Here is a 13,416-nt window from a genome sequence, read left to right as displayed (position 1 = left end):
GTGTCTCAGGTCCGCTCCGGCGCCTCCTATCTTCATTCCATGACGTCCTCTTCTGGTCTCCACGCCGCGGCTTCGGCGCAGGCGTACTTTGTCTGCCCTGTTGAGGGCAGAGCAAAGTACTGCAGTGCGCAGGCGCCGGTAAGGTCAGAGAGGCCCGATGCCTGCGCACTGCAGTACTTTGCTCTGCCCTCAACAGGGCAGACAAAGTACGCCTGCGCCGGAGCAGCGGCGTGAAGACCAGAAGAGGACGTCATGGAATGAAGATGGGAGGCGCTGTACCGGACCTGAGATGCCCATCGGAGCGGGACCGCCCCTGGGTGAGTATAATCTAACGTCTTTTTCTCCTCTTTCAGGTAACATCGGGGCTTATCTACAGCATTACAGAATGCTGTAGATAAGCCACTGATGCCGGTGAGCTTACCTCACCATCGATTTTGGGGGTGATAGGTTCGCTTTAAGAATTTACTGCAAACATTTCTGCACCTAAAACGCATCTCTTGGCAGGGAAAACACAGCTTTACATTGATGTGTTTTCTACCTGCATTTTTTCCCATGCATAGGATTGAGTGGAAAAAAAACATTGAAAGAATTGACATTCTGCAGATTTGACACTGCTTTTAATCTGCAAGAGAAAAATAAGCAATGTGTGCATGAGACTTCAGGAATCTCATTAACTTTACTGGTACTAGAAAATGCTTCCGTTTTTGTGACAAAACTCTGCAGAGCAACAAATACATAATGTGTGCACATATCCTTTTAATCTTTGTTTTCCTTTATTCTACACTTTTGAAGGATTCACTAGATTTGACTAGTCTGTATGTCAGCTCAGATCAGCGCGTTGCATGTAAATCCACACGTACCATATCCACCAGGCATTGATTTTGTTAAAGGACATATGCTAGAAAGCTGAAAGAATCACAAACACGTGAGCGCTTTAATACAAATAACTAACTCAGAAGTGGCTTCAAAGGAGTGACCGGTTTGATGTGAACATCAAAATCATATGATTACAAGCAGAAATCCCCTGATCCTTAAGCAACTGACACTTAAAAGCGAGACTTAAGCCTTTGTTAAATAAAATGCAGAATAAGGGCGATTCTCACTTTGCTAATGTGCTCACATTATGTGCCGCGTCTCTGCAGTGTATTAATGTTTGGTGTCTTTAAATTCAGGCTGTGAACCTTTGTTTGATCTTGGGAATAATACTGTATCTCTCACTATCCAGGGTGCCCACTCCTCTCCTGCTATTCTCTATTCTTCATCTGTTGCCTTTATTACTGATTCTCCAGCATTTTATAGACTTTTCTATTCTTTAATACAGGCCCTAAGCCGGAGGCTGTCTTACTGACAGATTGTGGTGCCAACATGTCACCATCGGATTTCACCAGGTGTCGTGTTTTTATGGAAACTTGGTATGAATTGAAATCACAAAATACATTATTGCCAATACATATTTACTGGTAAGGGTAAGTTCACACAGGGCGTTTTTGCTGCTTTTTTGCTGCAGCAAAAGCTGATCTTCTTGGCAGGAAAGAAGCTGCGTCAAAAACGCAGGTTTTGGTGCGTTTTTTTTTTTCTTTATCCATGCTAATGTCCTTGGATTTTCAGCAGCAAAAATGCAGCAAATAATGATACCTGCGTTTTTTCAGCAGCAAAAATGCTGAAAGAAGAGACACGCTCTATGTCCAAAAAACGCAGCAAAGTACAAAATACTGATCACACAAAAAACCAATGTGTGTGCAGGAGATTTCTGAAATCTCATAGGCTTTGCTGGTATTGTAAAAAGCAGCTGAAAATTAGCATAAAAAATGCAGCAAAAACGCCCAGTGTGAACTTACCCTAAGAAGTAGAAATTTATAGATTCCCTTAAGAAGCTACATTTTTAGCCCAAACCAAAACATCTGAGGCCATGCTTACATGTAGCGAAAATGCTGCAGGTTTTTTTTTTGTTTTTTTTTTTTGCTGCTTTTTATTTACATGTTTTCTGCAGGTGCGTGCAATGACAATCTTCTCTGGATATTGCATTTTTAATGTCATTCTCCTCAGTTTGATGCACTTTCGGTGCGGATTTGAAGCAGCAGTTTTTATAGTACAGAAAAGCTTTAATTCATGCAGTCTTATATGTTCTTTTTTTTTTTTAGTCTCCATGGAAGCCTGCAGAGAGAGAAAAAAATGCAGCAGAAAAAGCATAATTCAACAGCGTTTTTAGATGCACAGTGGGCATTAGTTTTCATGAAATTACATCCACTTTGCTTTGACAGTTAAACACAGCAGATAAAATGCAGCATTTACACTGTGTGAAATATCTAAGGCCGGGTTCACATTTGCATTCGGGGGCTTTGCGGAGGGCCCCGTACGTCCTCTTTTAAGCCCCGCCTACTTGCACATACTTCTGCATGCGTCCTGCGTACCTATATTTAACATTGGGTACGCAGGACATGCGGATGTATGCAGATGCGTTGTTTTAATGCGCCCGCACAAAACGCAACTTGTTGCGTTCCCGTGCGGTCGGCAGGCGCGTCATAACAACGCATCTGCATGTCCTGCGTACCCAATGTTAGATAGGTACATAGGACGCATGCGGAATTAGGCGGGGCTTAACAGAGGACATTCGCAGCCCTCCACAAAACCCCCGAACGCTAATATGAACTTAGCCTAAGAGGGCTTTTTGACGAATTGGCAGGTTAGAGATTAGGCTGGGCTTCCACATATCAGGTGTGGCGTGCAACAAAACTGTAGCGATTCACTGTAAAGTATGTGCAGCATTGCTCCTCAAAGTAACACAGCACACTGGAAGGGCAGTCAAGAGTTTTCAACCCCCTTGTAGTCCCTGTATTTTGTGGGAGCATATGCTATGTTCTTGGGTCTGTAAATTGAGAAAAGACACTTTAGGTTATGTTCACACGGTCAGTAAATGCTGCGGGTGGGACGCTGCATACTTGTGGAGTGTCCAACCCGCAGCGGCCAGATGTTACAGCAGAGTGGATGGGATTTCATGAAATCCCATCTCCCCTATGCGATCTGCGACGCCTCCGGCTGCCATGCGGAAACCAGACCGCAGCATGTCAATTTATGTAGCGTAGATGCTCTTTCTCCACTGCATAAATTACCCATTCACTATCATTAGATGCGGTAAAACCGCCTTATCTTCTTAGTCACATGCGTATTAAATGCAAAAGCGCAGCTTACTACGCATGTGTACTAATTTTAAATAATTTCTTACCTTGTTTCAGTTGGAAGTTCGCATACACTGCAATTCTCGCGATGAGCTGAGCTGACCGCGACAACTGCAGTGCACGGTCTCCGGTGATCATCTCGGCTGTATCTGGATGTCAGGCTGGATGGTGGCCTAATGCCACCGTTCAGCCAAAGGCATTCAGATGTAGCAGAGCTGGGCTCGTTGTGGGATAGTATGTATATCTTCTTGGCGGACAGGTAAGGATATTGTTGTTTTTTTATTTTATTTCTCTTACAGGAGGTCGAGGGCTTTGGTGGAATTTGGCGATGCAGTAAGTATGGTTTAATTGATAATATTAGAGGCGTCTGTCTTTATTTCAAGTAAAATATTTTATTCTGACTGTCTTTATTTACCATATAACTACAGGATTAGTAATGGATAGGTGTCTTATAGACGCTTCTCCATTACTAAACCTTGGGCTTGATGTCACTGGAAAATAAAAAGGTGACATCAACCCCACAAATATTACCCCACTTGCCACCGCTACAGGGCAAGTGGGAAGAGCCGGGTAAAGTGCCACAATTGATGCATCTTTGGATGCGCCAATTGTGGGGCGGCTGCGGGCTGCTATTTTTAGGCTGGTGAGGGCCAAATCCATGGGCCTCGCCAGCCTGAGAATACCAGGCCTCAGCTGTCTGCTTTTTCCTAGGCTGGTTAACAAAAATAGACCCCACGCTATTTTTTTGGAGGGGATCCCTCTATTTTCGCTAACCGTCCAAGGTAAGCAGAATGCTGCGGCTTGATATTATTAGGCTGGTAAGGTTCATGGATATTGGTTCCTTACCAGCCTGAAATACCAGTCCCAGTAGTCTGCTTTACTCTGGCTGGTTAACAAATATAGGGGACCCCACGATATATATATTTTAATTATTATTTATTTATTAAAAAGGAGGAGACCTCTCTCTGTGCTTTTCTCCACTTCCTGTGTCGTGTATGTCCGGCTGTGTCCCAAGATTTACCATTATGTAAATTAGTACACGTGTCGTAAATTGCGTTCCCGCAATACGCATGTGACTAGGAAGATAATGCGGTTTTACCGTATCTAATGAAAGTGTATGAGTAATTTACGCAGCGAAGACTGAGCGTCTCCGTGACATAAATTGACATGCTGCGGTCTGGAAAGACGCAACGCATGTCCGTCTCTGCGGGTGAGCCGCGGGCATCGGTGCACGCATAGTGGGCATGGGATTACTTGAAATCCCATCCACTATGCTGTAACAGCTGGACGCTGTAGATGTACGCAGCATCCTATCCGCAGCGTTTACGGACTGTGGGAACATACCTAACCTTGGGAACATATATCTGCAAACAGGAAATCACTTTTTTTTTTTCCTTCCCAGAAGCCAACTTTCAGTTAGCTTTATTTCAAGTGAAAAAAAAAAACCACATGCAATGAAAAAACGCATCAAAAACGCAGGTGACCTTCTAGTGACCTCAGATGCAGATTTCACCTGCGGCAATTCCTGAGCAAATACTGAGCCATTCCTGATGCTGTGTACATACCCTAAGGGTATGTTCCCACGGTCAGGATCCAGCAGCGCTTTGGATGCAGCACATGTCCGCTCAGTCCATAGCACTGCCGGCTTTGGAACGCAGGTGATTCCGCATGTGTTCATTGAACCGTGCAGAATCACCGCGCCCAATACATTGTACGGGGACATTTATCTTGCGGAGACTGAGCGTCTCTGCAAGATAAATTGACATTCTGCGGGCTGGAAAGACTGCATATGCATCTCCGCAGGGAAGCCATGGGTGCCGGTGCACGCATAGTTGGCATGGATTTCTTCAAATCCCATCCACTATGCTGTAACATCTGGTCGCTGCGGATGTACACAGCTCCCAACCCGCAACATTTACTGACCGTGGGAACATATCCTTACAAGTTGCCGAGACATCATCTTAGTTGGCATCTGAACCTTCCGACTCCATCATAGCCATGCACACTTAGCTCGGGTTAGTTTGTATGTATTTTCAATGATGAGATTGAATAACCTGCTACTGGACGCTCCTGGTCTATGTACAGGAGAACTAAGGATTAGAACATCATACATTTTCTTTTAAATGCCTTTTTATTGATTAGAACATACACAAATAACAGACTTCTTGTAAGGGAAGGGCAGAGTTTTACATGGAGGTACAATCAGATGTGACAACTCTAGAGAATAACTACCCGTACTAATTACTGGAGACTTAACAACTATTCGTTGGGTAAAATTATAAATTGGCAAGATCCCTACCTAAAGGTGGACCCTGGTAGAATAGGAAAGTGTAATGGGGGGGGTCTTTTATATATTCAAAGAATAACTGACTTCATGACTTAGGAATGTAGAATGTAAGTTTCAAAACACATTGATGGCCGTTAAGTCTGGGAGTAGAGAGGAACAAGGGAGAAGAGGCTTGAGGGTAGGGAGAGATTCTCTACAGGTGCAAATTGAGTTGAGTCTCATTTGGAAGTGTAAAGTGGGCAGGAGCTCACAGTGTGAGAGCAGCTGAGCAGAAGATAAATTGTAGTCCCCATGAAAGTGAAGATGAAGCAGGGGGTTGGGTGGCATGGAGTGCATCTGGCTTTTTCGTATAAGACTGGACATCTGGTTCTTGCTTGATAACCTTGGACTCCAGACATCCTCATACATTTTCAGTGGTCACCAAAACTGACAGTTCAACTGACTTCTTCTCTGCTTTCGGAAAACTTGGTCATAAGGCTCAGGTTTTGTTTTTTTTGTTTTTTTTTAACTCCTTCACCCCGAAGCCTGTTTTCACCTAAGTGACAGGGCCAATTTTTACAATTCTGACCACTGTCACTTTGAGGTCATAACTCTGAAACGCTTCAACGGATCCTGGCGATTCTGAGATTGTTTTCTCGTGACATATTGTTCTTTATGATAGTGGTAAAACTTCTTCGAAATTTTGCAATTTTCAAACTTTTAGTTTTTATGCCCTTAAATTAGAGAGTTATATCGCATAATATAGTTAATAAACCTCTCAAAGTCACTTCAAGTGTGAGGTGGTCCCTAAAAAAAATGGTTTTGAAAATTTTATTGTAAAAATGAGAAATCGCTGGTCAACTTTTAACCCTTATAACTCCCTAACAAAAAAAAATTATGTTTCCAAAATTGTGTTGATGTAAAGCATACATGTCGAAAATGTTGAAACAGTAGAAACCCCCCACAAGTGACCCCATATTGGAAACTAGACCCCCCAAGGAACTTATCTAGATGTGTTGAGAACTTTGAACCAACAAGTGTTTTACTACAGTTTATAACGTAGAGCCGTGAAAATAAAAACTATATTTTTTTCCACGAAAATTATATTTTAGCCCCCAAATTTTTATTTTCCCAAGGGTAACAGGACAAATTGGACCCCAAAAGTTGTTGTCCAATTTGTCCTGAGTACGCTGATGCCCCATATGTGGGGGGGAACCACTGTTTGGGCGCACGGGAGAGCTCGGAAGTGAAGGAGCGCCGTTTAGAATGCAGACTTTAATGGATTGGTCTGCAGGCGTCACGTTGCATTTGCAGAGCCCCTGATGTACCTAAACAGTAGAAAACCCGCCACAAGTGACCCCATATTGGAAACTAGACCTCCCAAGGAACTTATCTAGATGTGTTGTGAGAACTTTGAACCAACAAGTGTTTCACTACAGTTTATAACGCAGAGCCGTGAAAATAAAAAATATATTTTTTTCCACGAAAATGATATTTTAGCCCCCAAATTTTTATTTTCCCAAGGGTAACAGACCAAATTGGACCCCAAAAGTTGTTGTCCAATTTGTCCTGAGAACGCTGATACCCCATATGTGGGGGGGAACCACTGTTTGGGACTCGGAAGGGAAGGAGCGCTTTTAGTTTTTCAACGCAGAATTGGCTGGAATTGAGATTGGACGCCATGTCGCGTTTGGAGAGCCCCTGATGTGCCTAAACAGTGGCAACCCCCCAATTCTAACTGAAACCCTAACCCTAGCCCTAATGGGAAAATGGAAATAAATACATTTTTTAAAATTTTATTATTTTTCCCTAACTAAGGGGGTGATGAAGGGGGATTTGATTTACTTTTATAGCGTTTTTTTTGCGGATTTTTATGATTGGCAGCCGTCACACACTAAAAGACGCTTTTTATTGCAAAAAATAGTTTTTGCATCACCACATTTTGAGAGCTATAATTTATCCATATTTTGGCCCACAGAGTCATGTGAGGTATTGTTTTTTGCGGGACGAGTTGACGTTTTTATTGGTATCATTTTCGGGCATATGACATTTTTTGATCGCTTTTTATTCCAATTTTTGGGAGGCGGGATGAACAAAAACCAGCAATTCCTGAAATTCTTTTAGGGGGCGGCGTTTATACCATTCCACGTGTGGTCAAATTGATAAAGCAGCTTTATTCTTCAGGTCAGTACGATTACAGCGATACCTCATTTATATAATTTTATTATGTTTTGGCGCTTTTACACAATAAAAACTATTTTATATAAATAATAATTGCTTTGCATCGCTTTATTCTGAGAGCTATAACTTTTTTATTTTTCTGCTGATGACGCTGTATGGCGGCTTTTTTTTGCGGGACAAGATGACGTTTTCAGCGGTACCATGTTTATTTATATCCGTCTTTTTGATCGCGTGTTATTCCACTTTTTGTTCGCCTGTATGATAATAAAGCGTTGTTTTTTGCCTTGTTTTTTTTTTTTTTTTTTTTGCGGTGTTCACTGAAGGGGTTAACTAGTGGGATAGTTTTATAGAGCGAGTCGTTAAGGACGTGGCGATACCAAATAAGTGTACTTTTATTGTTTTGGTTTTTTTTGTTATTTACATAAATAAATGGATTTATTGGGAATTTTTTTTTATTCCTTCATTTGGGGATTTTTTTTTTATATATACATTCTATTATTATTATTTTTTTTTTTTTAACTTTCTACCATTGTCCCAGGGTGGAACATCACTATATTAGATCAGATCGCTGATCTGACACTGTACATAGCACTGTGTCAGATCAGTGATCTGACAGGCAGTGCAGGAGGCTTTCCTGCGCCTGCTCTGAGCAGGCGCCGGCAAGCCACCTCACTTCATGACCCGGAAGGAGTCCCGCGGCCATCTTGGATCCGGGGACTCCTTCCGGATCACCGGAGCAATGCGATCGCATCGCGCTGCTCCGGTGGGAGAGCGCAGGGACGGGGCCCTGCGCGATCCCCCTGTATTCCGCTGTCACTACTGACAGCGGCATCAGAGGGGTTAAATGCCCGCGATCGGCGCTAGCATTGCTGCGGGGTGTCAGCTGTCATATCCAGCTGACACCCGCACCCTATCACCGCGGCGCGAGACCGCGGTGATAGGTGCGCCGTATTAGTACTGCGGCTGGCACAATTGCAGTTGCCGCAGCGCCGTACTAGTACGGTGCATGGCACGAAGGGGTTAAATAAAAAAAATTGTTCTTTACTCAAACTTCCATGGTCCAACATTAATTCTCCGCCACTTCTTTTTTGTCTGTCAGGGCATGTTCACACATTCAATATTTTACATTAGTATTTGTATTCAAAAATCATGAGTGGAACAATCAGAGGAAAAGTATAAGGGTATGTGCACACATTGCAGATTTGGGTGCAGAATTTTCTGCACAAAATCTGCATCTCCTGGCAGAAAATGCGTTTGTTGCGTTTTTCTTGCGGATTTTGTGCGTTTTTCCTGCGGATTCAGTGTGGATTTCATTCGTTTTTTACCCCTACGGATTTCTTTAATGGAATGGGTGCAGAAACTCTGCAGATCCGCACAAAAGAAGTGACATCAATCTGCTGTGTTTTCCATGTGGAATTTCCCGCACCATTAGCACAGCATTTTTTTTTCCCTATTGATTTACATTGTACTTTAAATCACTTTGCAGATCTGCGCGGAAAAAAACACTGTGGATCCGCAGTAAATCCGCAACATGTGCACATAGCCTAGGAGAAACATGTGCACTTCTTCATTTTTCACCCACTCCTGGTTTTGGCTTACAGATACTGATGTGAAATGCTGAACGTGTGAACGTGATCTTATTGTTTACAGTGCTGATATCCATTCGATAGCAGGTAGGTCAGTAGTGCGGAATTTAGAGGGAAATTGGCTTTTACCTTTTTAAATCAGCAGCATGTCACTTTCTGTTGTATAAACCCACTTTTTTGTTGCAGATTTCAATAAGGATCCTAAATCTCCAGGTTTAACCTCTTGGCCAGTATTACTTTATTTACATGAAAATGTCCCTTTAGATGCAGAAACTGCAGATTTCAGATTAGAAATCCAAGTTTAAGGCCATGTGCACACGTTCAGTATTTTTCGCGTTTTTTTCGCGTTTTTTCGCTATAAAAACGTGATAAAAACGCGAAAAAAACGCTTACATATGCCTCCTATTATTTTAAGTGTATTCCGCATTTTTTGTGCAAATGTAGCCTATTTTTCCGCGAAAAAATCGCATCGCGGAAAAAAAAGCAACATGTTCATTAAAATGCGGAATTGCAGGGGATTCCGCACACCTAGGGGTCCATTGATCTGCTTACTTCCCGCACGGGGCTGTGCACACCATGCGGGAAGTAAGCAGATTATGTGCGGTTGGTACCCAGGGTGGAGGAGAGGAGACTCTCCTCCACGCACTGGGCACCATATAAGTGGTCAAAAAATAAGAATTAAAATAAAAAACAGTCCTATACTCACCCTCGATGTCTTCCCGCCTCCACTGCACGCTGCCGTTCGGTTCCTGTAGCTGGTGTGCGGCGAAAGACCTGCCGATGACGTCACTGTCCTGTGATTGGTCGTGAGCGGTCATGTGACCGCTCACGTGACCGTGACGTCACGGAAGGTCCTGTGCGCACAGACCAGCTATAGGAAGAGGAGCCGGACGCCGGTGAGGAGATGTCTGGGTGAGTATAAGCATTTTTTTATTTTTTTTATTATTTTTAACCCCTTCATGACCTTGCCGTTTTTTGCAATTCTGACCAGTGTCCCTTTATGAGGTAATAACTCAGGAACGCTTCAACGGATCCTAGCGATTCTGAGATTGTTTTTTCGTGACATATTGGGCTTCATGTTAGTGGTAAATTTAGGTCGATAATTTCTGAGTTTATTTGTGAAAAAAACGGAAATTTGGCAAAAATTTTGAAAATTTCGCAATTTTCACATTTTGAATTTTTATTCTGTTAAACCAGAGAGTTATGTGACACAAAATAGTTAATAAATAACATTTCCCACATGTCTACTTTACATCAGCACAATTTTGGAAACAAATTTTTTTTTTGCTAGGAAGTTATAAGGGTTAAAATTTGACCAGTGATTTCTCATTTTTACAACAAAATTTACAAAACCATTTTTTTTAGGGACCACCTCACATTTGAAGTCAGTTTGAGGGTTCTATATGGCTGAAAATACCCAAAAGTGACACCATTCTAAAAACTGCACCCCTCAAGTTGCTCAAAACCACATTCAAGAAGTTTATTAACCCTTCAGGTGTTTCACAGCAGCAGAAGCAACATGGAAGTAAAAAATGAACATTTAACTTTTTAGTCACAAAAATGATATTTTAGCGAAATTTTTTTTATTTTCCCAAGGGTAAAAGGAGAAACTGGACCACGGACGTTGTTGTCCAATTTGTCCTGAGTACGCTGATACCTCATATGTGGGGGTAAACCACTGTTTGGGCGCACGGCAGGGCTCGGAAGGGAAGGAGCGCCATTTGACTTTTTCAATGAAAAATTGGCTCCAATCTTTAGCGGACACCATGTCGCGTTTGGAGAGCCCCCGTGTGCCTAAACATTGGAGCTCCCCCACAAGTGACCCCATTTTGGAAACTAGACCCCCCAAGGAACTTATCTAGAAGAATAGTGAGCACTTTAAACCCCCAGGTGCTTCACAAATTGATCCGTAAAAATGAAAAAGTACTTTTTTTTCACAAAAAAATTATTTTAGCCTCAATTTTTTCATTTTCACATGGGCAACAGGATAAAATGGATCCTAAATTTTGTTGGGCAATTTCTCCTGAGTACACCAATACCTCACATGTGGGGGTAAACCACTGTTTGGGCACATGGTAAGGCTCGGAAGGGAAGGAGCGCCATTTGACTTTTTGAATGAAAAATTATCTCCATCGTTAGCGGACACCATGTCACGTTTGGAAAGCCCCTGTGTGCCTAAACATTGGAGCTCCTCCACAAGTGACCCCATTTTGGAAACTAGACCCCCCAAGGAACTCATCTAGAGGCATAGTGAGCACTTTAAACCCCCAGGTGCTTCACAAATTGATCCGCAAAAATGAAAAAGTACTTTTTTTTCACACAAAATTTCTTTTAGCCTCAATTCTTTCATTTTCACATGGGCAACAGGATAAAATGGATCCTAAAATTTGTTGGGCAATTTCTCCTGAGTATGCCGATACCTCATATGTGGGGGTAAACCACTGTTTGGGTGCACGGCAAGGCTCGGAAGGGGAGGCGTGCCATTTGACTTTTTGAATGGAAAATTAGCTCCAATCGTTAGCGGACACCATGTCGCGTGTGGAGAGCCCCTGTGTGCCTAAACATTGGAGCTCCCCTACAAGTGACCCCATTTTGGAAACTAGACCCCCCAAGGAACTTATCTAGATGCATAGTGAGCACTTATAACCCCCAGGTGCTTCACAGAAGTTTATAACGCAGAGCCGTGAAAATAAAAAAATAATTTTTCTTTCCTCAAAAATGATTTTTAGCCCAGAATTTTTTATTTTCCCAAGGGTAATAGGAGAAGTTGGACCCCAAAAGTTGTTTTCCAGTTTCTCCTGAGTACGATGATACCCCATATGTGGGGGTAAACCACTGTTTTGGCACACGTCGGGGTTCGGAAGGGAAGTAGTGACGTTTTGAAATGCAGACTTTGATGGAATGCTCTGCGGGCATCAGGTTGCGTTTGCAGAGCCCCTGATGTGCCTAAACAGTAGGAACTCCCCACAAGTGACTCCATTTTGGAAACTAGACCCCCAAGGGAACTTATCTAGATGTGTGGTGAGCACTTTGAACCCCCAAGTGCTTCACAGAAGTTTATAACGCAGAGCCGTGAAAATAATAAATGTGTTTCCTTTCCTCAAAAATATTTTTTTAGCCCAGAATTTTTTATTTTTGCAAGAGTAACAGGAGAAATTGGACCCCAAAAGTTGTTGTCCAGTTTCTCCTGAGTACGCTGATACCCCATATGTGGGGGTAAACCACTGTTTGGGTACATGCCGGGGCTCGGAAGGGAAGTAGTGACGTTTTGGAATGCAGACTTTGATGGAATGGTCTGCAGGCATCATGTTACGTTTGCAGAGCCCCTGATATGCCTAAACAGTAGAAACCCCCCACAACTGACCCCATTTTGGAAACTAGACCCCCAAGGAACTTATCTAGATGTGTGGTGAGCACGTTCAACCCCCAAGTGCTTCACAGAAGTTTACAACGCAGAGCCGTGAAAATAAAAAATCATTTTTCTTTCCTCAAAAAAGATGTTTTAGCAAGCAATTTTTTATTTTCACAAGGGTAACAGGAGAATTTGGACCCCAATATTTGTTGCCCAGTTTGTTGTGAGTACGCTGATACCCCATATGTGGGGGTAAACCACTGTTTTGGCACACGTCAGGGCTCGGAAGGGAAGTAGTGACATTTGAAATGCAGACTTTGATGGAATGGTCTGCGGGTGTCACATTGCATTTGCAGAGCCCCTGATGTGCCTAAACAGTAGAAACACCCCACAAGTGACCCCATTTTGGAAACTAGACCCCCGAAGGAACTTATCTAGATGTGTGGTGAGCACTTTCAACCCCCAAGTGCTTCACAGAAGTTTATAACGCAGAGCCGTGAAAATAAAAAATAATTGTTCTTTCCTCAAAAATTATGTTTTAGCAAGTAATTTTTTATTTTTGCAAGGGTAACAGGAGAAATTGGACCCCAACAGTTGTTGCCCAGTTTGTCCTGAGTACGCTGGTACCCCAAATGTGGGGGTAAACCACTGTTTGGGCGCACGTCGGGGCTTGGAAGGGCGGGAGCACCATTTGACTTTTTGAACGCAAGATTGGCTGGAATCAATGGTGGCGCCATGTTGCGTTTGGAGACCCCTGATGTGCCTAAACAGTGGAAACCCCTCAATTCTAACTTCAACACTAACCCCAACACACCCCTAATCCTAATCCCAACTGTAGCCATAACCCTAATCACA

The 13,416-nt window shown here is 42.8% G+C and overlaps 1 protein-coding gene across 7 annotated transcripts in view; it reads left to right on the top strand.

The window, feature by feature from the left end:
• SCML2 (Scm polycomb group protein like 2) overlaps positions 1-13,416 on the top strand; it is a 135,316-nt gene that overhangs the window by 47,893 nt on the left and 74,007 nt on the right. The window contains exon 1 of one of the 7 annotated variants that reach the window (XM_077296327.1): positions 1,322-1,412. The exons of the other annotated variants lie outside the window; for them this stretch is intronic. The gene's annotated coding sequence lies outside the window, so the exon portion shown is untranslated. Of the gene's footprint in view, positions 1-1,321; positions 1,413-13,416 lie in introns of those variants that run through there. 7 annotated transcript variants of the gene reach the window in all.

Source organism: Ranitomeya variabilis, chromosome 3 (genome assembly GCF_051348905.1).
Source record: "Ranitomeya variabilis isolate aRanVar5 chromosome 3, aRanVar5.hap1, whole genome shotgun sequence".
Lineage (NCBI taxonomy): Eukaryota > Metazoa > Chordata > Amphibia > Anura > Dendrobatidae > Ranitomeya > Ranitomeya variabilis.
The sequence above is the reverse complement of the archived record's forward strand: the minus strand, read 5'-3'. Positions and strand labels throughout refer to the sequence as shown.